This window comes from Ammospiza caudacuta, chromosome Z (genome assembly GCF_027887145.1).
Source record: "Ammospiza caudacuta isolate bAmmCau1 chromosome Z, bAmmCau1.pri, whole genome shotgun sequence".
NCBI classification, from domain to species: Eukaryota; Metazoa; Chordata; class Aves; order Passeriformes; family Passerellidae; genus Ammospiza; species Ammospiza caudacuta.
In genome coordinates this window covers 68,908,334-68,933,831 of record NC_080632.1, presented here as the reverse complement: position 1 = coordinate 68,933,831, position 25,498 = coordinate 68,908,334, and the positions used below count along the sequence as shown (strand labels likewise).

The window sequence follows — 25,498 nt, the reverse complement described above, 5'->3', positions numbered from 1 at the left end:
TTACAGTTTATACAAGCTTAGCATAGTATCAATAATAAGGGCTAGTGACACTTTCTGGGGAAAAAAAAACAACTGATATTTCTCTGCAATTAGTTCTGCCACAGAATACTAATGTTCATGTGCCTTTTATGTCTTCTATGTGTATTGTTGCAGAAGGATGTTAAAATACCTAGTTTATTTATGAATGGTCAGTTACAGTGCCAGAGCAATCATAATCTTTTTTTGGTTTTCTAATATATTACTGAACCATCGACTTTCACTAAAATGGGCAGTAATTTGCTATACTGTTTTATTTCAAATGCTACTTTTTGACTGTGATATACTTGACTTATTCATTCTGTTAGACCACAGAACTAATGTTGCTTGTCAAGTCCTGTTTAGCAGAGAAAACCTGTGTTTAAAACTCCTGCTTTTGTGGGAATTATACTAAGAAAACTTAAAATTTTTTGGATGATCTTTTGAGATCTTTCTAAAAACATAAACACAAATCACAATTTATTATTGTGATCACAATATAAATAATGAGTTGTATCTAATTGGTTTTAAATCCACCATATCCTGGAAATAAAATTTGAAAAGCACTATATTTAATTACTTCAAAAACATTTTTTGTAGGGTTTATAATATCTCAAATTCTAGTCATCTCTCAAATTCTAGTCACCAAGCAGATAAGAGGGAAAATTTGCACAGTTGAAAGCAATATAATTTGATCACAAAATACATAATAATACATGATAAGCTGTATAGGAGTTAAAATATTTAGTCAAAAATTCAAGAAAAGGTTAAAAGCTTAGACTAATACTGAGCTGACAGGGTATATAAACCCACACCAACCCCCATGCCAACAGAGGAAAACAATGACATGACAGCTCTACTGTTTGGAGAGGGGTTGCTAACGACAGCTTATTCCTTTATGATTTCAACTCTTGACAGAAGACAGGTCTGCTTGTTGCATCATGGCAGATGTATCATTACCTTCTGGCCCTGTCATGACTGAACTGGAAAAAAACCCCACACTTGAAATTCTAAAAGTCTCTTTGGAGTTTAGTGCATTCTTTCACAGATACATTTGCCATTGTTTTATTAATTGTGTATATTACATTCTTACAGTTTTCCGGGCTACATAATTTGATAATGTAGAGATATTTAGAGATAGCTTTGTATTCTTTTATTCTGCTGGTTGTTGTGTTTTAGACTCTAGTAGCACTTTGCATTATTTTACTTTTACTTTGTCACTGACCTAAGAAAATCACTGTTCAAGATAAGAATTGGATTAATGTGGCTTGAAATTATTTTTTTCTCCAGTAAAACTATTTCAGCCATTTTTTAATTGGATAAGTATTAGGTTAAGGACACACAGTGAAAATTTAAGATAGTTACCACCATTTTAAGAAAAAAGCTGAATATGAGTTGAAATTGCCTTTTTTATCATATGCATATTAGGATTCTTCCTTTCCACACCATGACCCTTCCCCCCCATTCAACTTGTTGGATACCCAACAGTGACTCTGGGGGCTTAAAAAAGAGCAAGAAGGGGTGTGGATTTTTGAAAGTATGTCAAAAGCCTTGGGGTTTGGGTATGATCAGAATTTCAATAGAGGTTGAGATGAGTTTAAATGCATAGAAGGGGAACATAAAAATCTTGTTTAATTTCTGTCATGTTGTTCTTTTTTTAGTCACTCTGATGTCTTTTTCAAATCTGCTTTTCTCTCAAGCTTTGTGGTACTATATTCAAGATCTGGGCCTTTTCCTCTTTGTATTTCGTTTTAACTGCTGATCCCTTTTCTGTGGTGCTTCTGCCTTTAATATCAGCTGAAGCGGTCTGAATTGCTGAATCAAAGCCATTTTGGGAGAGAGACAGTGTTTAAGATTGTGCAGGGTGAGATTCTCTGGGTAGAAGGTAACACTTCCTGCAGTTATAATCAATGCACTTGACACTTTCAAAGGCAGGAGAAGCCATGACTTGCTCAGGGGTTAAACTTTTTAAATAACTTCCCTTGGGAAAAATGCCATCAATAAAATGGAATAATTAGTTGAAGATTCTTGAGTAGCCTAGGTTTGAAAAGAAAAGATTAGAGATAGGTCAGGTTTGCACTTCTACTGTATTTTCCTTCCTGTTTGTTTTTCAAACGATGAGATTTTGTTTGAATGTATGCAGTATTACAGAATCAATCTGCTTGAAAAGTAATGTGATCTACTTAGGACAGTGCTTTAATTTTGTAGTCTTATTGTCTATGTAGTCTAATAACTGTAAGAATGGAGATTGAATTCCATATAGAAATACAACTTCAGATTTGCTAGCTTTCTCATTTCCTACACACACATTTATTCTGCAAGTAGTCATTTTAGCTAACAAAACATTTGCAACTTTGAGCCTTAATAAATAAGCTTAAATTGTAATATACATTCAGTAATTTTAGAATTTAGGTTAAATAGCATTATATGGACATTCTGTATATGTGATCATTAATTTCTAAAGAGATGAAGAGGTTTACACTGAAATTAAATTAATCTTGCTTTGCAATTATTGTGTTTAATAATTTCAGATCTTAGGAGAGATTTTTTGAGTTTTTAATGATATTTTTTCATATAATCATTTTATTAAAGCAGCTATTTTGAAAGGCAAAGCCTCTCTAAAAATGGTGCTTTCATACATAGTGAAGTATATACCTATTGTAAAAAACATCAATGAATAATGCATGAATGGCTTTGGAATAAAAGGTTCTTACTGTTCATTAATTATTTACTTATTTGAACTTTTTATTTTTCTAAAGGGAAATAAAATCACAGACAGTACTCTGCTACAGTAACTAAACAAGACTTTAGCAAGTACATAACCAATGTTTTGAGAAGTACAACATTGTATTTTCTAATAAGTTACATTGGAATGAGATATATACCACCGGAATAGATTTTTGGTATAGATTATTCTGCATACAGATTTGTTACAAAACATTAGCAAGAAAGTATAGACTAGTCTCACATCCATCAAGATACAAGTATTTCTGTGTGGTTTTGGGGAAATGCCTGTGGCAAGGTGGCTGTGGAACTGTGACTTTCTAATTGCTCCGAAATTGCAGTGGGGCTTTTTCTGTTTCTTTACAGATTTTCCATTTATTGTTTCTTTTAAATTCCTTGTACGTGTGTAATTTCAAAGATTGATAGGTAAACACATACTGGTATGATTGTACTTGGAAATGCAAAAATTATTTGTGGTGGTGGTAATTGTGTAGTTGTAATCCAGTGTTGTTTTGATTTAGAGAATTTGGGTCTGTGGAAGTGTCATAGCTTCATGGTTATCTCTGAGTACAGTATATACAAGTAACAGCTAGTTTTAGCTGATTTGCTGAAGCAGATGTGTCTCTCATTTCAATGTGGGATCATCCTGTAAAGCTGCGGTGGGGGCATTAGTGCCTTCACAGAGTGGTACGATTTATGTTGGAAACTTTGCTGGGCTTTACTTTCATGTGTAATAAACTATGCAAATGTGCTTATCTGATCATGGAATAGAGATTTTAAAATACCTTTCATATGTTTTTTTGGCAACATTTTCTGTTCAGGTGATCTTATCAATGATAGTGTAAATATTGATTTTTGAGAGTGTCAGCATGATAAACCAAATCGTAGAATCATCAAGATTGAGGAAGACTTCTGGAATTATTGAGTCCAACTGCTTACCCAGCATTGCCAAGTCTACCATGTTGCTCTATGCCACATCTACACATCTTATAAATGCCTTCAGGAGTGATGATACCACCACTATGCTCTACAGCCTGTGCCAGGGGTTGACAGACCTTTCTGTGGACAAGTTTTTTGCCATATCCAATCTCAACTGTTCCTGGCATACCTTGAGGCCATATCCTCTCATCTGATCACTTGTTACCTGGGAGAAGAGACCAACCCCCACTTGGCTACACCCTTCTTTCAGGAAATTGTACAAACTGGCAAGGTCTCCCTGAGCCTCTTTTTCTTCTGGATAAACACCCCAGCTCCCTCAGCTGCTCCTCAGACTTGTGCTTCAGATCCTTCTGTAGCTCTGTTGCCCTTGTCTGGACATGCTCCAGCACATCAACTTCTTTGAAGCATTAATTTTAAGAGGCATTATCTTTACTTATTAAGATTCCTCTCCTATAATAATTAAGATTCCTCTCCTATAATAATTATTCATTGATCTAATTTTTCATTGGTCTAATCTTAAGTGATTAGTTTCATTTTACTTTTTGAAAAAAGATCAGTAGCCAGCACTTTTGTTCTCATTCAGGAGAACATTAGTTTAGGAATCAAAAATACAATCACAATTTTGAAATATTTTTTAAAGAAGTTAATTCACTATCATTTAACAATATTTAATACCTATTTAAAAATATTAAAATTGTCTTTTGACTTTTTATATGTACACATGGCTGAACTGTCACCTAGAAAATCTTAATGTATTATAGCGTGTAAATTGTATTCTTATACCTATTATATTCTTATATACTATGGAAAGAGTGTGTCAGTAAGTATGGTTTGTGTATGTGTTTAAATATTACACTATATTGCCAATACTCTCTTGAGTTTTCAAATGAATCAGTACTTAAAAGACTTAACAGTTCAATGGTGAGATAAACATTTCCTCATTCATATAATAAAATGCATATTTAAATGAAATTACCCCTTATTTACTGTGCATTGAGCTGGAAGATACTAACTTTAATGCATGGGAATTCAAATAAAAAATTTATATGCTTTCTGTTCAACTACTTTAATACTGTTCTAATAATGCACATTGCTGCTTCAGGTAATAAGAAAATAGATATGACAAAGACTTTGTTATGCAAATTAGCACAGGATTTTAACCTTTTGAAAATACAAAGATCTTTGGAATTATATATGTCCCTTTTGATCAAAAACTTTTAAAAGTTTAATAATTCTGTAAAAACAAACTAAAACTATGGGTAATTGTCTTCTTTTCCGTAAAATGAACAAATTATAACATCAAAAACCTGAGAGTGAGGTATGTAGTAGGTCATTTACTGCTGCAGGCATTTTCTCTCCCTTCAGGATGTGCTTGTTTAGTTTCTCTCACTTTGTGCCTGTGGCACTCTGTGGTGGAATTCAGACGTGTTCTTCCCCTTCAAGGAATCTCTAGGGTGATAAATAACTTATACAAAATTAATAAATAGTGTTGCCTTATTTTTACCCATCCCAGGCAATTTGTTTCCCTCTTGAGAAGAGTTGAGTGGGCAAGACACGTTTATTAAAAAAAATGTGTGTTTTTGCATAGAGTTAAACAGAGAAATTAGACATAATAGGGTGAATGTCATTAAGAAAATGGAATTACTCAACTTTCAGTGATTCCTTTATGGAAAAAAATGGAATGGTGAAAATCCCTAATATGTTGGGATTAACACCTTTATAAACCTAGAATTTGTAAACATGTCAAGGTATAGGAAGTTTTTATATTTAGTTTTCTTTTTTAATTCTGAGCTTGTAAATTTAGTTTCCTTTCATCTCAGCAACATTCAAGGAGTAAACCTGTTTTGAGGCTATTCAGCTGGGTGATTATTTTTGGGAAAGACCAGCTGTACCATCTTGCGTATTCACAACCATTTGTTCTAGCATATTGCCGTGCTAATCCTCTTAGGAGAAGGAGAGATTGGCACAGATAGCTTAACCTTCTTTATTGTGTGCTACATTGCAGCCTCCTCTCTGCCACGACAAAGGCAGTGAGACTTCAGATTGCTTTGGAGGGTAGAACAGATAGTGAATCTTGAGGGTAAATATATGCTGGTATATGAGGGAAAACAACTTGGGGTTTTTTCCATTTTTTCAGTTTTTTTTTTTCTTTTTGGTAGTTGATGATTTTCACTGTCCTTTTAGCTGTGAAAAACAGAGTTGCACTTAATAGTATAATGGTCTTATACTGTTGCTTGCTTTTCAGTACTTGAAAAAATCCTAAGAAAATGTGACTTTATTAAATATTATCATTTATTGTAAAGATTTCCTCCTAGGTGTTACCCACTGGCATTTTAAGCTTTCCTTAAGATTAGTTATACTTAGCTTGTAAGTAAATTGTCTTTTTTCTAAAAATTATTTGAAAAATATGGACAGAAAATATTCATGGTGCTTCAATGCACAGGTGATTGAGTTTCTGCTGACCCTCGGTAGCTGAGCCTGTGTTTTGAATCCCAACTCTTCCTCCAGTGTTGAGGGTAATGTGATGGAGTCCTCTGGAATGAGTTCCTAAATGCTGATAGCAGGAGGCTTTACCATGAAGTGCAACAGCTACTCATGTGGAATATGCATCTTCCACATCACGCATGGTTGAGATCAGATACAGGATTTTCAAGACTTGACAGCCCTGGTTATGAACAGTGATATTTTTACTGAATTTAGGACTATCTGAGTGCTAATATTCAACTGATAGATACCAGCTGATGGTAAAAATAAGTGACTCTGAGATTCCATTTTATTGCTACAGTGTTGTTATTGTCAAATCCTGAAAACAGCTATTACTGCAATTCATTAAAATAGCATTTATTTATTAATACCTCACAATGAATCAAACAACTGCTGTCTTTGATTATGCATTAGAAAAATGTAATCAATTTGATCTTTTCTGTTAATGTTGGCATTTTTCATTTTATCTGTTGTATTTATATTCACTATGTTAGTCCAGTGTTTCTTTTTTGCTGCATTTTGAAACCTTTCTTAAAATAACACAATCCAGATATTTTTGACTCAGATTAACCCCCCATCCCATACTGTATGTCCACCTTATCTACATATATTGTTTTGTGAGATTTTCAGTACATTTCATATATTTCTCTAAATGGTTTCATGTGGATATGAAAAATTTCAGGACAGGAGACTAGTGGAAGTACAGCTGACTGAGCTGTTCAAATACCTTCTGTCTTAGATAAGTAAGAAATGCTTCAGTGTTTTTCTGGTGGAAATGAAGGTCTTTCTTCTAGCCTTATTTATAGAAAAATTTTTGGGGAAGGTTGTTTAGGATTTGACAAGCACTCCAATAGAAAACCATCTATATACCAAAGACAATCAAAATAAATATTTGCTACCTTGACTTCTTACCAGTTCCATGTTATTAGTATTTTGAAAATATTACTCATTTCTCTCTCAAGTCCTTGTGTTCCTCTTGGAAAGATTATTTTAAAATGTAGTCAACACTATTTTTTACTTTACTTCCTAATGGTAGTGGTTTTATGGTGTGATCATTTTACATTTGCAGATAGGCAAGTACTTCTTCTGTAGCATTTTTTTCTCTAATTTACATTTTTTCAATTTAAAAGCACTGCTTTCTCAAGTGCCTCTAGATGTATATATGTATGCAGGTTTATACATGTGTGTGTAAAGAAAGGTACAGTGCATCCTAATTGTCTAGTTAGTTGTAAATTTTCAGTTTTATAAATTATAATATTAGTTGTGGAACATTCAGGAAAGATAATAGTTAATTTCTTATGTCTTTTGGATTTGGAAGCTGCATGTGCCTTCTGTGTTTTTGGAAATGCTGGTTGAATTTTACAGCAATGGAAAAGTACTATTTCATGTTACTGTTTTCTTTGAGCCCAGTAATTTGTGATATATTATAAAGGAGGTGTATTAACTATTTCTCAAAGCCCATAAAGTTTCTAATGTCATACAGGTTAACTTACGTTGTGATTTAGTTTGATACAGCTGTTGTATATTGTGTTTCATCCTCTTGACGTCCTTATAAGTAACTTTTAAGTAGCGAAGTCATAGAACTTGTAGAAATAATTTTGTAAAACCTATAGATTCTTAGGAATGACAGTTGACAGTCTTTTAAAAGGTTTATAGAACCTGAACAAATATTTTTGCTGTGCTATGTCCTCAGTTACATGAAATTTGTCTGTTCCTCCTATAGAACAGAGTACTGCATCAGTGTCAAAATTACGATATATTTATTGTGGTAAATATTTACTGATATTCAGGATCCATATCTGTTGAGATACTACTCAAAAGTCTGGAGTTTTTAATGCAGTATCACCATAGGAAAAAAAAAAAAGAAAATTCAAAGAGAAGGCTGCAGTTACCAATTTTACAAATATCTTGGCAATCACGAGACGTTTATGCTAATAGTGACCTTGAAATGTACTCCCTTTAGTTTTTTGTTATGAAGCTGATGTTGAGGGACATCTGTATATGCTGGTTTTAGCAGTAGAGCTATTTTTAATCCTATTTTAATCAAACTTTTTGCTTCTAAATGTGTGCAGACTATCAGCCCTGGGGAGTGGATCCCTGCAAACTGATGCATGCACACAGGGGTGTTGAGAGCTCTTCTGGGGAAATGAAACTAGTAATGCATACTGCTCTTTTTGGTAGTATTAAAATCCAGTTCAGCAACAGATTAAGCAGGAAGTTTTTCTTGCCATTTCTGATTTTTTGAACTAGCAAGACAAGGGTTCAAGACTTCTAGGATGGAATAAAAAGGACAATCCACTAGACTGGCTGTCAGAAATTTGAGATGTAGAAAAGATAGTTATATGGTGGTTTAGTTTAACTTTTTTAAAGTTTTGGAATGGACTTTTTGCTTATTTGTTTTTTCCTCGCTATGATGTCTTAAAATAATTTTGAAAGATTTAGGAATGGTGTGCCTCTAGGTATCATAAGTTCATGGAAGCTGATTACAGTTCTGTGACAAACTTCACATCAGTCCTCATGTACATTTTGTACATGCTCTGGGGTTGTTTGAAAATAGCTCCATCTTATATATGTCACATGTGTTTTGTTTTGAAAATTAGATTTAAAAGTAATGCCAGAGGTAATAGTCTAATGAATGTTCAGGTAGCAGAAAAAAGCACTAAGAATTATAATGAAGAATATGTAATCAGACCTTGCATCTGTTTCAGGATGTTCTGGCGTACTATTTTGTGTGTAAACCTTTACTGAAGTTTTTATGTAAATATGGTGTTTTTTCAGCTTCCTGACTTTTTTACTGTTTTTTACTCTTTTGTACAGAGTAAAAAATTATGAGTGTACTTTGAATGATACAGCCTACTTTTCTGTGGAGCAGGGAAGGTCATTAAATTTTTTTATTTCATTTTTTAATTAGTACAATGTTTATCCACAATCTCAGCTGCTAATTGAATAGTATTAATATTATTTATTTTAACTAGAATATTTTATCTCAAGGATACTTCAGTCTGCAGTACTATGGAGTATTCTTATGAAATGGATTATAAGATAGCAGTAGCTTTTCAAACACTTCTCATTGTAGGCCTTTTCTCTGCCATTTTTTGAACTGCATATAAATCTTTACAGCTTGCAGTAGAACTTCCTAGTTACTTGTTTGGGAAGTATCTCAGTACTACTTCTGATTAAAAATTGTGTATGTTTGTTTATAGATATTTGTGAATGTCTATAAAATCAGCATTTTGGACTGAGAATGAAGTTGGACCATCACTGCTTTTGCCAGAAAGTGACTGACCAGTTTGGGGGTGTGGTCTTTTTTTGTGTAGGTGTCTCTTACTTTTGTTTCTGGGCATTCTAATAGTGATTTAGTAATAAGTCCCCCAAGTTTCTGCCTTCCAATCCCTCTAGCCAGTTTCCTGACCTGTTTTGTATTGTAATATTTACATCCAATGTACTAGCTTCCCTAGCACTCTTCTTGTGAATTTGTATTTAATAGCTTCATTCTACCTTGTATTCCTTTTGCGCAGGGGCACACTGATTATGCAGCAGTATGACTTTCATATTTCTCATTTACTTGTCCAGACGTGAATGTAAGAAGTGGAAACCCTCATCTGCTTAGCAAGCACTTAATTCATTAAGTCTTTATACACTTCAGCTGCTAAAGGCTAAGACCTGTCTGCTGAGAATCCATATATTTTCAAAAGTTTGTAAGTTGGCCAAATTTGAGTAGTATCTTGTGGGAATAGGAGGCCATTCCAGCCAGAATTTAAGGTCCTGATTAAAAGACACAGGTGCCATAAAGCGTTTTTTAGCAAAGTTCACTAGATTTTTGTAAGTGGGCAAACTGAGCTGTTCTGTTGTGACTTTCTCTTGAATACCGATTAATGATTTACTGAAATTTTCAAATGAATTCAGCCTGAGGTAAAACCAGCTGTAAAATCAAGCTTAAGTTTGGTAGAGTTCTGAGTAAGTCAGAAGAAAGTAACTGGCATTTTGTGAGCCTTAAGGATAGACAGATTAAATGATTTCCAGCCACCATTCACTGCAGTACAAGGGTTCCTTAATCACCAAGCTTGGAGACGGGCATCAAGAAATTCTACTTTTAACCATGAAAGTTCTGAGTGAGATTCTCACTGTTTTTTGATCAGAAGCTTATGTCAATTTGTGGGTAACACAATTGAGCTCCTTTTATTTTCTGCTTTCCAAGTTCTGGATTTAATAAATCTGTTCTGGATTTTTTTTTGTACATTTTCTTACTTTTTTTTATTCCAGGTATGCATACATCTTGATATTCTATAGATTGAGAATTGCTGAAACACCCACAGGTCTGAGGATAGTAGCTAAGCATTAAAATGTGACATAAGAAGATGATCCTTGAAGTGGATGGATTGTTGATTCTGAGTTGAGGGTGACTTGTTCTTCAGCTGTGCAGTACCTCGTGCTATGACTTACCATTTGGGACATAACATTATGCAGTGCCTTCACAAATTGATTGTGATCCACTGCTTGGATAATCTTAGCTGGGATCATAGGAGACAAGATGTTCAGGTTCAGTTTGGACTCGCAACTCCTAGACGGTTCCAGAATTTTATCCTGAAATAGTTCAGTGCTGACCTATTTAGCCACAATTCCCAAAAAAAGATGTCTCTTGTTTGAGGGACAATTAAAGCTATTACATTAAGTGATTATGGTGTGCTAATGGCATGGCAGTACATGCCTCTGGACCTCTCAAGTATAATGGGATTTACAAACTGCCAGCTATTATATACTGAGTGCTGTATGGATACTTGCAGACAGGGATGGTGAGGGCATTGTAATAAAGATCAGTAGGAAAGCAGACACCTTTCCTACTGAAAGGTGTAAAATCTTATAGCTGTCATGGGATACAAAGAAATATAAAGAATCAAGTTGCCAATGAAGTTGCTTCTCCAGATGCAAAAGTCAGTTGCTCAAATATAGGAGAAGTTAAAAACATTTGAAACCAAAGACTGTGTCTTTCACTCGTTAGAAAGCGTATGAATGGGCATGACTGCTATCCCTTGTATATGAAGAAAATACAGGACCGCATTTTGTTTGTAATACCAGTATAAAAGTAGAAGAAAGAGGAGATGATAGTGTAAAGCGATAGAACAGCAGAGCCTAGGAAAAAGTCACTGGAAGAGACCAAGAAATCCTTATGTTTTGAGGAGAATTTAATGCAGCCTTTCCAGATGCAGAGTTGAAAGAAATGCTGTTCTTACCAGTGCAAAGAGAAAGAATGTTAACAAGTGTGATCCTTGATTGGCCAGTCAGCACTGAGAACTGTGCTGCCTTCTTAGATGACTTTGAGTGTTGCTACCAGTTGCTGGCATTGTTTGTTGGAACGAACAGGAAAAAAGACAGAGGTCTGGAGTGAGAAGAAGGGAGTTAAGAGGGGCTGTGTCCAGTTGGCTGAGTGTCATCAACAGACCCTGTAGACCCAGCAAGGAATTGTGTTTAGAAACTTTTGCAATACTTGTTACTATTTTTTATGGGTGACATCCAAGCTTTAGATGTTGAAACAACTTCTTGAACTTGCAGCAGTCATAGTCTGTAAAGACAGAATCTATTATTGTTACATATATTGTAACAATGTTATATATTGTGCAGTAACAAGTGTGGAGAAAATTAATCCTCTTACACCAGCTATTCAGAAAATTTGTGACAAGTCTAAAAATGACACTCCTCTCTCCTAGCATCCTGACCAATGTCCTAATGTTCACATTATTTTCAATATATTTAAAGAAAAACCGTGGGTGTTGTTAGGAACAAATTTTTATTATTATTTTGGTAATTTTTTATTATTTTGTTGGGTTTTTTTGCATTTTCCTCTCAGGAATCTGTTCACCCCTCAGTAGTGTTACAGAGTCTTCTCCATTTCATGGAAAAGAACACTGAGTACTAATGATATCTGAAAAAATTTTCTGCTCTTTTAAAAGCAGAAGCTGAAATTTCTGGAGCACATTATGAAAAACAATATCGAAAAATAAAACTTTCCAGTCAACTGGTCTTATGTCCTGGGATATTAATCTTACAACCAGACAAGATTGATTAAAAGTAGTACTATACTTTTTTGAATTTAGATAAAACTGTGAAATGGCTTTCCATCCATGAAGAACAGCGTCATCTTTTTGTCAAGGTAACCGCAAGTGTTTAGGGGACACTGAAACAGATCGGCATTTAAAGTGGAACAGTCGATTTGCAGGTGGCTATCTGCCATTCCTGTGAAATACGGTAGCTCTGAAATGGTTTGAAAAATTTGTAATGCCCCATTGTGTGGAAGAGTGTACATAGAGGTAACAGCAATAGTATTAGAAAGTTACCAAAGACCAAGACTGAAATTCTGTTTTTCTTTTATACTTTTATGTGTAGTTTCTGGATATAGGTTTGCTTTAGTTTGTAGCCATTCATTTTTCATGCGTTGATTTCATCCTTTATAAGTGATCTCTTTAATATTTTTTCTATTGCCCAGTGCTTAGCTAAAGATTTACTTTTTTTCAGAGACCTAATATCTTATTTTTGAAAAATCTGCTTTTACAGGGGAACGAATACACTGTGGCACTGTTATATATTTAAGCAAACTGAAGATCAGCTGTAAAAAATAAACCATGCAAAATAAGAGTCTAGTCCGGCTGTATTTCATATCCAGCTACAGGCTATTCACTTTATTAAATAGTACAGTATGCATTTAAAGTGCTTACTTTTGCATTGCAGTTCAACCTGCACTGTTTTAAGTTACTCCCTGAAAATTCCTAGTCATTCTTTGTGAATGATTGATACTAATAAAAACTAGTAAAACAGTTCTGAGTAACTTTTACAGAATTAAGAGATTACTTTTTCCCCCTTAAGCTCAAAGAATTTGTCATTTACAATGGTTTTACATTCACATTATTGAAAAATAGTTTTTATTGTAAATAATTTGGGGATAGATTTTCAGAAAGGAGTTACCAAAAAAAATAGTAAGATAGTATGGTGAAAGCAAGATAAAACCTCAAACAAATAAATGAATACATTTAATGACTATTTTATTGACTCATTTTTGAAAGGTAAGAGCCTAACCTTTTATAGTTATCAACAGTGAGAAAATGAAGCATGCTGACCTAATTTCTGTATGCAAGGTTCATTGCAATATAACTGGAGCTTGCCCTCTTTTTTGTTTTAACCATATCTTTCATGAGTGATTTCAGACCAGGGGTGCACAGGTAGAACTTGCAAATGTGTGATGCACCAGTTCTCTGCAGTATAAGCATTATTTTTATTTCCATTTCTTCAGGGTTTTGTTTTAACTCTTTGACTTGCAACCCATCACAGATGAAAAAACACCTTCTAATAACTTCAGTTGTCATAAAGCTTAACATTAGTGTTGTAGTGGTTTGGGTTTGTTAATTTAAGATTTCTTTAATTTTAAGATTTTCTGGTTTAATGCTTTAAATAGAGTGTGTTAGGTTTCAGTGTTTACTAATTATTAATGTATTTATTTTGTGTTGTGCTATAGGGTTAGGAGAAAGGTAAAGCAGGTTAATATTTTAAAAGGATATAAAGGGTTTTTTCATTGTTAACATGTCTTTCACAGAAGCATATTTAGTTTCTCAGTAGTTTAATAAGTTACCAATTAAACAAAAAGTTTTGTATCACTTCTATAAATTTCTTCTCGTTTTAAACTATAAGAAGTGTATATGCAGCGGGTGCTAATACCAAATATTGCAACTTTTGAGGAAATATTTTTCACTGTTAAAGTCCATTGCTCTGATGTGTGAGGGTATGTAAACTTCTGTTTTCCTGACATTTCTTGAAACACTGAGAGAATACTCCTTCCTGAAAAAAAATCTGGCCATGCAACCATGCAGAAACCTTCACCTTTCAAACCCTATACTTTTCTGGTATGTCACTTGTGCCCTGCACATAGGCCTTTAAAGTTTTGTTTGCCGCTGCACTGGCATAAATCTTACAAAGAGGAACAAATTTGCAGCAATTGAATTATTCTGGGGGTTTTTCTCATTTTTTTTTTTACTCAGAATTTGCTATTTGTGTTAGTGTCAATGAACTATTTAGAGGAAAAAGAGATTTTTCTTTTACTTGTTTGAGTTGTAACGTATTTGTTGTGAATTTTAGAATGAAAAATTAAGAAATCACATTTCAGTTTCCATGAGAAATGTTTCCACAAAATGTTACCAGTCTGGTATGTAGTATCTCTTGTGTTTGATTTACAGATGCTTTTACTTAATTCACCTTGGTTGATTGCCTATTGTTCATCACCTTGGTCAAAAGCCTGTTCATGTACCATGAGTTTCAGTGCCCTTTTCCTCATGCAAAGGAGAGATTGTAGGGTAAATAAAAATCACTAGTGAGGGACAGTGTTGAAAAAAACCCTGTAAGTATGATTACAGAAATAAGCCATTGTTCACAAGAATATGTTGTATTCATTACTTGCAAGGAGATAGGGATCTGGAGACTCAGTTCTCTCAAGCAATTTTGTATTTTTTTAAATTTTTTTCCATGTTTATTCATTAAGACCTGGTGATGAGTGTTACCAAGTGGCACAGACCTGCATGATCCTACCTTCCTTTAAGTGAAGGGCTGAAGTCATCAATGGAACTCCAGCTCCTGAGAAATCATGTTGCCAGACAGTGTTTAGTCTCTCTCATCTTTTCACAAGTATCGCCTTATTATTTTTAGATCCTGAATGCCTGTTTCTGTAGGTTGTTAACTTATGATGTTGGTTTGTACTCGATTCATTCCTGCGGAGTTATGCTTAAACTACATGCCTTATTAACCATGGGGTTTGTGTGAAGGTGTACCATGTGAGGTGCTTTGTCCTCTAGTTTATATGAGTATTTTAGTAAAAATTATTAATCCTTTCCTATAGTTAAAATGTAGAGGCAAAGTGAGTTAAGGAATTTTTTTAACACTGGAGAAGTATCAAAGTCAAAAGTAGATTTGAAATAGTATATAAAAAAATAATTTTGCTCTGTTTAGGTTACTTTACCCAGGTTCCCCCTCTATATGCTGAATTTCTGTGTTTGCAAAGCATTGTTGGTTTTAATTTGCCTGTTGTACAGAGATGAAGAGTGTCAACCTAAGTGATAGGCAAGGCTGCTTTAGCTGTGATTTTATCAGAAACTTATTTCCTGGGTATTAGAGTTTATCTCCTAGATTAGCCTCTATCTCCTTGTGCTATAGATTTGTGGGTTAATAGGTATTCTAATCTAATCATGTTAATTATTTTATATAGTTGAATTATGAATTTCTTAATTTGTAATGTTTCTATGATTTGTAATTGCCACTGTTTGGAATTTTCTTAAACCCAGGCCATTTGTATTGAAAGGCCTTGCCCACAAGGTCAAACGCAGACGTTTCATTTTGTTTAGAAATAAGCTTTGCTAAACTTTAGTGTTGAACTGAAAAATGATGTCTTTGTGTGGGATTAACCTTCCCTCTTGGGGCTTTGCTGTCCCTGTAGCCTGGGACTGTTCATTGCTGTGGCACTCTCCTGATTTTTCCCTTGAGGAGGGTAGGTTGAGTTGTTCTTCTGTTGATCATTTTCTGTCTGGAGGCCTTTCCCACTCCCCTCAATTTTGTTTTACTGCTGAATGGGACTATGGTAATGCTTGGGCTTTGTCCCTCTCTCATTGTCTTTCTGACTAACGGATAGAAATGTCAGGCATAGAGAACGGCCCCAAACTGTGACCTCTGTAACATTCCCCTTCAGCTGATTGACGTTCAGGCAGCTGCTGAGAGAAATCCCCACCATTCAGAGGTTGGTGTACTTGCTGAACGAGTTCCCCAGTGTCAATCCTGTTAGCCCAATTGCCACATTCTGGGAATGGTGGCCTTTAAATGCTAGATTAAAGATTCTGCACCTGCCAATGATATGGTGCTTCCCCCTTCTCTCCACAACTGTGTCACCTTGAATGCTTCCAGGGCTTTGAGGTCCAATTACAAAGACACCTTTTGTCCCATTAGGATTCCCAAAATGCTTTGTACAAAAATACTACTCTTTTTGCTTGGTTTTTTTTTTTTCTTTTTTCTAGAGTGGGGTGTTTATTTGTTGTTGTAAACCCAGCTAAGCTGAAGTATGGGAAGTTTTTTTTGTTTTCCAAATGTTAGCTTTTGACACTTCACTTAGAAAATTAAATAGCAGCATCAAATTTGTATTAAAATAAATATGGATTATTTCTCTCAGTGCAAATGTGCCAGGAAAAAATAAAGCAGAAAAAGTCCTAGCAGTAAAAAGGATGAAGGTTGTATGCTCAAATCCTTACTGTATCAAAATAATTTTTTTGCAGTTTGAAGAATTACAAAACTTATGAGGAGAGGGTTAAAAAACCCAAACAAATAATAACAATAACAATAATAACAATAATGATAATAATTTAATCTTGGTCTTATATTAGCACTTTAAAACTTCAGTTTGAACACCTGTCTTTATTTATGTTTTCACTATTATGATGTAGAATTTATAGAAGTAGCTAGTGGACTCTGCCTTTTCTGCATCTTTCCCCTTGGAGCCCATGGTTAGACCAGAGCATTCAATGCTAAGAAAAAACCTGGTGGAGAACTTTGAAAGTTCTTCTCAAAAGTGGTGTGTCAGGAACATTGCCCTTAATTTGCTTTTATGCACTAATTAGAAGTTTCGGTGTGGCTGACTTCACTGTGGGCATGGCAGTGATACTTCATATTTATAGGTGATTGCATATCTGGCCTCAGGATTTTCTGATTCTGTCTACTGATCATGTTTCCAGTTGCTGAAAAATGGCATAGCATGTTGTCAATTCTTTGTACAAAATTAATCATAATATTGTACTTTTCTATTTCACTATGAAGTGTTAAGTGTTCTTTCTTTTAAAATCTCATCATTGTTGTTGAGGTGGAAATTTCTATGTAATTATTTGCTAAATGCTAGCACACCTGTGCAGTTCAACTGCTTGTATACGTATCTATATTTAAGCTAAATAAATGAGTTTTAGAATATTCATCCTGTCAATAAGTGAAAGAACAAACTTCTAGCTCAGCTCAGCTGTGTTTCAAGAGAAAGACTGTCAGTAAGTGTTTTCAAGCAGAATAGGGGACTTTTGGGTTCCTTTGCCTAGAACTGCAAATATCTTTAGCATTTCTGCAGCAAATGTTGCAATGACTACCTTTGTTTTTCACTTGTGTTTGATATATGCAACAAAAAAAAGTGGTTTGTTATAGTATTCTGTGCAAGATACATTTTATTTCAGTGTGTTATCTAGGACTTCCATGGCCAAAATGGCAGGCTGGACTTAATAGGATAGGTGTTAACTCCTCTGAAATCTCCAGAAAAGACTTGTTATTAAATGAAAGAAAAGGACATATTTCCATTTTTCTACGTGACTTCTGGTTTTGTTTGTGGTGTTCCTGGGTTTATGAGTAGTCTCTGACATTGGTTTTTGATTGCCAATTAGTATTTTGAGAATCAAATATCAGGAAAATATTAGAAAATATGGGGAGCCTTTATTATGTCCCAGAAAATACAGGTCTCAGTCAGGTGAATAAAACTTTTGTTTTATTAGAAAAGCTTTCAAGAATGAATCATCTGCTTAAAAACAGATTGGATTGAAAATTTTCAATTTAAAATTGAAATCATTTAAGCCTGGTAATTTTTCAGGTAGATAGTTCAGAATTATGTAATGCTGATAGAGATACAAATACAGATATATATTTGATGAGTGAAAAGGTTGTTCTGAAAATAATAGGTTCTTAGAAAGTACTAACTTCTTTTGAAAAAGCCAGTGGCGTTGAGAGGCTGTGTCTTGACTGCCTCAACAATTGTTGAATTAGGTATAATCAAGTTGTATAAATCTCTGATGGCTACTGCTCCTTTAAAATGAGATACACCTTTTTATCACTGTCAGCATTCAAAGTGATTCTTCCAGCAACACTGAACCATAGCTTATCAAATTCCATTCTTTAAGAGCTGGCTGGAAGTCAGTTTATCGTTTGGGGTGTTTTTAATATGGTTTGCATTTAGTAACTAAAAGTAGTTCTAGAGAGATGTGTGGATTCTGTATGTGAAATAGAATGGAGTTAGATTTGCATGATACTGCTTTCAGCAGAGGAAAAACAGCTGAAAAATTCAGTAAAATTTGTCATAAATACTGGCAAGTCAGACTGCGTACACAGTATGATATTTGCATCTGGCTACAGTTCAAAGAAGAGACTCATCTTTTACAGTCATTGTTTTCCCTTTATTTTCACATTTTCAATTTCATATGGCTCTAATCTAAATCATAAAAATATAGGTACTGGTTGTCCTTTCTTTTCCCCAAACTGCATATTTTATGTTTCCTTCCCATAAAGTTTTTGTTTTCTTATTGAGCTGAGATTATTTCTAATAATTAAAATGATTGAGTTTTTAAAAATCATTTAGAAGGAAGATATGTTTGCAGTCCCTAAAAATACATAGTGTTATTTTTAGAGCAGATAACTTAAAATAGTTTGGACTTCAACTACCACTCTTGCAAATCTGTAACAAGACTAAAGAAATTATTGAAATCAAATCTACAGGTATCCCTTTAAGTTCCTTTAATACGAGACTTTGTCATTGAGTTATTGTATTCTGCATAGAGGACAAGCTAGATCAGCAGTTTCCATCCTTTGCATTTCACTCACTTGGAGATGTATGCTTCTATAGCTTAAAAATTACTGCAAAAATTGCTGCTCTATTCTATTCCTGCACATCAGCTACTGATTTTACAGCCAATATACTGTGCAAAAATGGTTCATCTCTTAGGTAAAGAAATTCTGAACAGTAGAATGTGTCTGCCTAAAGCCAGAGTTTAGTTGAGCTGATCTGTGTAAATCTCCAAACCTCAAACCAAATGTTCTTAGAGAAATGCTGTAATCAACAGCCATTTTCATGGGAACAGTACTACTCACTGTGAATAAAGAAAGTTATGTTTTGTTTAAAGTCAGTATAAACAAAGACTAGTAAATGTATTGGATGATTAGGAGCTTTATTCTTCAAGCTTAAAAAGTCTGTTTGTTTTCCTTTTCTGTAGCTATTTATAATAAATTCCAAGTTGAATTTAAAGAATAGTTTGATGCAGCTTGTCTAAGAAAATGAAAAGCCTGAATCTGTCAGTTTTGTAGGAGTTTGGGTAAGGCATGGAGCAGAAATGAGGGAGAGCCCAAAACCAAGAGCTAAAATTCCTCTATTCCTCCTCTGTCTTCTACTCCTGTTATTTACTTGATTGTTAGTAAGATAATAAAAATAATATTGGTTGTATGTAAAAATATTTTGACTAGGAGATGTGGTAGATGAGAAAGGCAAAAAGAGGTAAGTGCTAATTTTGAAATTTATTCTGGAAGTCCTAGGAGAAAACTACCTGTATAAACTTTGCATTGAGGACAATTTTCAACCATTTTCAAAAGATTTGGCAAAGCAGGAATGTTGGCAAAACGTTAGTGTTTTGATGGTCATGGATGCTCTTGATATTCTCACTTTTGGAGAGAAGGAGTGGATTCAAGTTCAAGGAAGACAGAACTAAAGCTTGTTCCAGCATGTAAGCTTAATTTTTAACTGATTAGCCACAGTGTGTTCAGAATTGTATATGCTTGGGCTATTGAATATTAATATGATATAATACTTAAATGAAAAAGGATTTTATAATCACACATCATACTCAAATATCTTCTCAAGAGGCCCGTGAAAGGAGGAAATAGAACTTCTTTCTAACGGATAAATTTTAAAAACTCTGTTAAAGCAAAATGTATTAAATAGCAAAGAAAGGAAAATTAAATTTGTAATAGCAGTAAAGTAGTTTTTAATTGATGATTCCAAGGACCAGAAAGAAATAGGGTAATCTAGCTTTTCTATACAGCAGTGAATAAAGGAGTAAATTCACATCTGAATTGAGAGACAGAGGGCAACAATATCAGCTGCAATAAGGTGATGTACAGGGCCTATGCTTGGTCACAACAATCCCATGCAGAGCTACAGTCTGGGAGCAAAATGCCTTGAAAGCTGCCCAGCAGAAAAGGGCCTGAGGGTGCAGATCGACAGTGGCTGAACCTGAGCCAGCAGTCTGAGCAAGTGGCCAAGAAAGCTGATGACATCCTGGCCTGTATCAGGAATAGTGTGCCCAACAGGACCAGGACAATTATTGTCTCTCTGCTCAGCACTGGTGAGGTTGCACCTCAAATCCTGCATTCAGTTTTGGATCCCTCATCACAAGAAAGACAGTAAGGTGCTGGAACAAGTCCAGAGAAGGGAAATGGAGGTGGAGAAGTATCTGAAACACAAGTCTTATGAGTCACTGAGTGAGTGGCTGAGGAAGCTGGGATTGTTTAGCATGTAGAAAAGAAGGTTCAGGAAAGACTTTACTACTCTTTCCAACTGCCTTGAAAGGCGGCTGTAGCCAGATGGGGGTTTGTGGGGCGCTTCTCTCAGATAACAAGCAATAGGATGAAAGGAAATTGTTCAAGTGGCACTGGGATAGGTTAATTTTGATATTAGGGAGACTTTCTTGACCAAAACCATTACCAAGTGCTGACACTGGCTGCCTATGACAGTGGTGGAGTCACCATCCTGGAAGGATTTTAAAGATGTGTAGATGTGGCGCTCTGGGATACGGTTTAGCAGTGGGTTTGGCAGTGCTAGTAAACAGTTGGACTCAGTAATCTTACGGGTCTTTTCCAACCTAAATGATTCCATGATTCTATAAACATAATAAAGGCCAAGTCTTTACAGTATTTTTTAGGTAAACCTGTTAATAGCAAGATGTAACTGTAGTCGGTAGGAATAATTATGCCTTTTCTCATGTAATTTGGTAAGCAATAAATGAAGGAAAGAGATCTGCTTGGTAAAATCTGGAAATTCTGTTGTGAAGGATAAGAAAGAAAGGAAAGAAAGAAACTGAGGAAATAAGAAACATAGAGGCAAAAAAATAACATGTTATTGGTGAATATTTTAATACGAAGTCATGGGTCTAGGCAGTTTCTGTATTTGGTGGGAATGTACCATGCAATGAGACCTCTCCAGAGATGCAATTTTAGGTATGGGTTCAGAGCATGATTGGTGTATATGTTAAGATGCAAATGGAACAGAAGTTTAGTGTGGGAGAAAAAAAAACTTAGACAGCCAAGTAATTTAAAGATCAGGCTGAAGAGGCCTGTAGATTGACAGGTGCAGATAGATGCTTCTCTGCCATGAGCAAAGCTGGTGATGGTCTTTTGTGTTTGGGCTAGCGAGCTGTAGAGAGGCACCTGACCAGGTCAGCCTGGGTAGAAGTGCTGCAGATGTACCTTTTGAAGTACCCTTCCCCCAGTACATAAGCCTGCAGTTGCATTCTGCCGGAGGCTGAGTTCAGAGACCAGGGAATCCAAACTGATGCTGTGGATGCAGTTGCATGTTTCATGTTCTAAGCTGACTCTGAGTCTGTGTATCACATGATATTTGTGAGATAATTGAGCAACTCCACCAGGAGACATAGGGAAAGGAGTTAAAAAGAAAAAAGGAGAGATTACTACTTAACCTTTAAATCAACACTCATGCAGTGTTTTCAGATTACTTTGGATGTCTGCCTCACAACAGATTGTGCAATAGAAGAATGAGAGCAGTTATTGATGCTTCTGGAAAAGAATCTGCTTTTTTTTGCATGTTGAAACATGATTGCTAAAATCAGCATGAGAATGCATAATGGCAGTTTGATTATTTGGAAATATCAATGTTCCTCTCAAATTGTAAAATTTAATGGGTAACTGATAATACTAATTATTAGAAACACTGTTTTTCTTCTGAAGGGCTCTAAGCTTGTTAAGTAAAATCTGGTGACTCCAAGATTACTAATAACACAATAATGTCGTAATTACAAATAGATATCTTGAGTAAAGTGTCAAAAAGCAAATATGAAATATTCTTACTTTGCTTATATGGGAGTAATGAGGTTTGCCTATTAGGGTGGGGTTTTAGTAACAATTGAATAATTTTACACAAAACAAGATTTCTGATTCTTAGGAAATTTGAGTGACATGTGATAATGAACTTGGAGAAGTTCAAGTCCCCTTTCTAAACTTATAATTTTATCAATAAAATAAAATATTTTTCAAACTCTGTAAAGCTTTACTTTACTTAGTGCTTTTTTGAATGCTCTTTTCCCAGTCTTTCATTGTCTGTTGACTTTAGTGTTTTCCCTCACCTTGTTTGTCTTTTATTGTCTCTTGATGAAAATGTTTTACCCTTAATCTGGTCTTGAGAGATCTGTGGCTGGATCTCAGGACATAAATTGTGCATGCAACCCTGGTCTGAATGGAGCCTAGGAAAGGAATTTTTGACAAAGTGGTAACAAAGGATGATTCTCTCATAATACCATCAGAAGTATCAGTGTTGGAAGAAAATAAAGATGTTTTCATTTTTTTCAAGTGTCCACATGTAGAGTAAATTATTTTTTTTTTCAATATAAATAGGTAAGTACATTGTTCCTGCATCTTCCAGTCCTGGTACTTGGCTTTAGGGTTTAGTAACCTTCTCGCAGTTAGTGTTTATGATGGCCATTTATTGGTTGTATTGAGACATTCTTATGACCTATGTTACTTACTTTCCTTTTCCTTTATATACTTTCCGAAGTGTAGTTATAAGTCTGGGAATTTCTTAGGAAGTTCAGTTCTTAATGAAGAAAGGACTAGGCACTGAAACTTTACCTGTGGCTTTCTCATTTGTAAAATGGTACGTTTCTTTCAGCATTTCATATTTTCTGTCTGTATTGGAGAAGTAACAGGTTTTACATTCCAAATCAGTGAAGAACCCCAACCATGGGACACCTGTGTCTCTAAGAAGAGCAGATGAGACTTTCTCTGTGGAAACATTCAGAATGGTTTATGGCATTTGACACACAAATTAGAGCTGTAACATAATCGTTTTGTCGCAGGTGGCAATTCTTTTTACCTTGATACTCTCTCTCTTTAAGAAATACCTATTTTTTTCTTTTCTTTTCTCCTTCTGTCATGAACATTTTCATCATTTTACACAATTTCTAACTGTTGGTGAGTTGCGCTCACAGATCAAAATTATCAGCCCAGGCTAGAACTCAAACCCTTAGCTGAATATAGTGCAAAGACAAGCTTGTCTCCAAATAAATATCCTGTTCAGGAGAGGTGGCTCATTGGATGAATGTCTGGCCTCAAAATTGGTTTATGGCTCTGAAAGCGTTAACCTCACGCAACCTCTTGAAATTTTATCATGTTGTTACTATCAGTTAAATCCATAGTTATAATATTACAGTGTATTTTAAAGTTACACAGCTAGGTTCCAGAAAATTCTGCATGAAATCTCATGCTGATCTGATTCAATTTTATATAACAAGCAGCTTAACTTCAAGAAGTCACTCTCTTTTGATTTATAAGTAGCAGGGTAGTACTTTCATTTAAAATCTCAGTTTTGTAAGGTTGCAACTTCACAGCTAGTATTTGTATTATATATGAAAGTTCAGTGACGTTTTTGACAAAGTGTATTTTCAATTGCTTTGGTTCTCTTTTGTGAGAAGTAGAGTAGTATTTGTCCTACTTTTGGATACTTCTCAGTAATATTCATTTAGTAGTGAAAAATAATTACAAAATATCTGGTGTAGAAAACTAAATTCTAGAGATGCTTACATGGGCTAAGAATGTGTATTTCTGAAGTGATTTTTATTAATATTTTACAGTCCCTGGTTTCAGGAACTGAATCATCATTGATTTTGTTTGTAGTATTCCTGATGATATCCATGTAGATGCATTGCTTAATATTTAACACACGCCATAAAGAACTGATTCCAGAAATCTGCACTATCAGTGCATGCAGTGAGAGGTATCCAGATTATCTTTGGAAGGTTTGCCCAAGATTATCTGAGACCATGGGATCACATTTCTGCGTGCATTTCAAATTAGCATCTTGTGACAGCAGAGATAGCTCTCTTCTCCCGCACTCTGGCAGTACCTTCTTAGGCACTTGCAGTGTATCAGATGACTTTGTTCATGCGTGATGGATGCTACAGCAGGCACAAAGGACAGCATAGCCAGGAACAGGCATAGAAATTGCATCCATTTTGGCATCTGCGCAGCTGCTGTTGTGGAAACTTAGGCTCTTCAGGATAGCTACCCAGTGAAAATCACCAGATATTCACTTCTTCCACCATTGACTGTAAAGGGAACAATGGGCTGGTCTTCTCTTGGTAATTTTATTACAGAGATGAAGTGTTGAATGATTGTGAAGACCAGGTTGTCCTAATTATGCCTCTGTGTGGTCATTCCATATCTAAAAAGCAATTGAGAATCTTGTGCAGTTATTTTCCAGATGGTAGTTGTTAAGAGGAGAGGTTTTCAGTCTCCATTAGTACCTACCTCACTCTGTAAAAACTTCTCATGGGCAAAATATATTTGGTATCCATCACACACATCCAATTTTTTTTCTGTGTACATTTCCTCCTTTTTTAATATTATAGACAATTATAGACAGTAGCTATTATAGACAATAACAACTGAAAACTGAAAAACAAGCCAAAACCCAATAAAAAGGTAAGACTATTAGACCCCCTTAAAAATAAATGAAGTGTACCTCTGTCCAGAAAATGGGTGTCCAGTTTTCATAAGTATTTACTTACTAAGATGCCAAGATCTATTTAGATAGATCAGTAACTTCATAGATACATATTTCTCACTGGAAAATTAGCTGCACTATAACTGTAGAGGGAAATGATGGAAAGAATCACACAACAGAAATGTGTGTTTACTGTATACATAGATCTGATTATTTTATATATGCAGTACTTGGCTGTGAAATATTACTTGAAGTAATTTTTATACTTAGGTGGGCATATGACTGAAGTTTGTTGTAATCAGGAGATAGATGAGAAAGGTAAAATAACCTGACTGTTGCAATGCAGTGATGGCAGGTGTCAAAAGGACAGTACCTCATGACATTCCCAGGGGCCCACTTCCTGAGCTTGTCTCTGGATGGCAATGCATCCTTCAGGAGTGTCAACTTCACCCCTCAGCTTGGTGTCATCTGCAAATTTGCTGAAAGTGCATTTGATCACTTCATCTATGCCATTAATGAAGGCAGTAAATAACACTGCTCCCAATACAGACCTCTGAAAGTCACCACTGATCACTAATGTCCATCAGGACTTTGAGCCATTATGTTCTTCTGGATGCGACCATTCAACCACTCTCATCCATCTAACAGTTCTCTCATCAAATCTATCTCTCTGCAATTTAGAGAGCAGGATGTTTTGGGGGGACTGTGTCAAAGGCTTTACAGAATTTCAGATAAATGACATCTGTAGTCCTTCCCTTTTACTCTGATGTAGTCAGCCCATCATAGAAACCC

The 25,498-nt window shown here is 35.0% G+C and overlaps 1 protein-coding gene across 2 annotated transcripts in view; it reads left to right on the top strand.

The window, feature by feature from the left end:
* FAM172A (family with sequence similarity 172 member A) overlaps nucleotides 1-25,498 on the top strand; it is a 254,890-nt gene that overhangs the window by 68,328 nt on the left and 161,064 nt on the right. The gene's annotated exons all lie outside the window — the stretch shown is intronic.